Raw genomic sequence first — 1,906 nt, 5'->3', positions numbered from 1 at the left:
ATTCAATTAGCATAATTTGGAGTCCTCTGTTCTAGTTTTGTGTAAACGGAGGAACGGTCGTGTTCAAAGCAATAGAAGAAAATGGTTACAATTTGGTGGGACTTGTCCCTTGCGAGTCATTTTTTTGTCTGTGCAATTTCTCTGGAGGTTAGTCCTGCTTCTTTGCCCTTGTTTTCTGTAACCCTACAATTTTGTTTTCTAAAGATAATTATCTGCGTCCTTGATGAGAGCATCGATTCATCATATACTCTAATTTGTTAAGGTTTTAAAGTTACAATATATTAAGTAATATTAGTCACAAAACAAGACAACATTTCACAATTAGGGGGCACCCGGATTTGAACCGGGGACCTCTTGATCTGCAGTCAAATGCTCTACCACTGAGCTATACCCCCATTGCTGTAAATTTTGTTATCGATCTATTTATTTAAAAATAAGAATGTGTGAAGTGTTCTCTGCTCAATTAATAAATTTGATTCCTTTGTGACTTTTAATTTCTCGAGCAGCTAACGTTACTATCACCGAGGTGAGTTAATTACTGCACGTCCCCCAGACTCATTGTGACACACACCGGGCGCATGTTAATACATTGGGAATGAAATGCTGCCGCCTGGTGGTTCCACCTGGTTGGAAACATTTTTATAAGGGCGTGTCAGTTCAGAACAGTGTTCTGCAGTCCTGCAAATTTTCTAACCCACAATTGGTGTAGCCTTGTTAACGGATATAGGCTGTGAAACACAATGTAATTGAGAACCGGTCCCCAACGAGTGCTCTGGGTCTTAATGTTGGAAATATCGAAACTTCAAATGAGTTGAAGGGTAACTAATACAAATAAATCTGTGGAATGTTGGAAGCAGACAAAAGGTTGAAAATATAAACGAGGTGGACGAACAACTGAAAAACAGGAATAAAAACTAAATGCAGTAAATAGTCAGCAGACCACGCAGCGTCTGTGGAGAGACAAAACTAACATTTCAGCCAGCGATTCGAAAGTTTGCCCTCAATTGAAAGGCCTGTGGAATCGCACCTCTTGACTCAGGATTCTAAACGTATAAGGAGAATTCTCTCAAGTCTGTAGCCTGCACATTTAATTGATACTGGCATAAAGTACATGAAACAAATTGTGAATGAGAGGCTTTTCCGCCCATCTTAATGTATCCTTTCAGAAGCAATTGTAACTGGTGCTTAGAGTCAGAATGCTTACAGCACAGAAAAAAAAGCCTTCCAGTCAGTAAACATTTATCCCAGTGATAATGGGAACTGCAGATGCTGGAGAATCCAAGATAACAAAGTGTGAAGCTGGATGAACACAGCAGGCCAAGCAGCATCTCAGGAGCACAAAAGCTGACGTTTCAAGCCTACACCCTTCATCAGAGAGGGGGATGGGGAGAGGGATCTGGAATAAATAGGGAGAGAGGGGGAGGCGGATCAAAGATGGAGAGAAAAAGAAGATAGGTGGATAGGAGAGTATAGGTGGGGAGGTAGGGAGGGGATAGGTCAGTCCAGGGAAGACGGACAGGTCAAGGAGGTGGGATGAGGTGGTAGGTAGGAAATGGAGGTGCGGCTTGAGGTGGGAAGACGGAATGGGTGAGAGGAAGAACAGGTTAGGGAGGCGGGGACAGGCTGGGCTGGTTTTGGGATGCAGTGGGAGGAGGGGAAGAACTGGGATGGGTTTGGGATGCAGTGGGGGAGGGGGAGATTTTGAAGTTTATGAAGTCCACATTGATACCATTGGGCTGCAGGGCTCCCAAGCGGAATATGAGTTGCTGTTCCTGCAACCTTCGGGTGGCATCATTGTGGCACTGCAGGAGGCCCATGATGGACATGTCATCTAAAGAATGGGAGGGGGAGTGGAAATGGTTTGCGACTGGGAGGTGCAGTTGTTTATTGCGAACTGAGCGGAGGT

At 44.2% G+C, this 1,906-nt stretch overlaps 1 non-coding gene across 1 annotated transcript; it reads right to left on the bottom strand.

Moving 5' to 3' along the window:
• Positions 1-323: 323 nt before the first annotated feature.
• On the bottom strand, positions 324-395 carry trnac-gca (transfer RNA cysteine (anticodon GCA)). The gene has a single exon. It is a non-coding gene; the product is annotated as a tRNA-Cys (tRNA).
• Between the last annotated feature and the right edge of the window lie 1,511 nt (positions 396-1,906).

The sequence above is a fragment of the Stegostoma tigrinum genome, chromosome 6 (assembly GCF_030684315.1).
Source record: "Stegostoma tigrinum isolate sSteTig4 chromosome 6, sSteTig4.hap1, whole genome shotgun sequence".
NCBI lineage: Eukaryota > Metazoa > Chordata > Chondrichthyes > Orectolobiformes > Stegostomatidae > Stegostoma > Stegostoma tigrinum.
The sequence above is the reverse complement of the archived record's forward strand: the minus strand, read 5'-3'. Positions and strand labels throughout refer to the sequence as shown.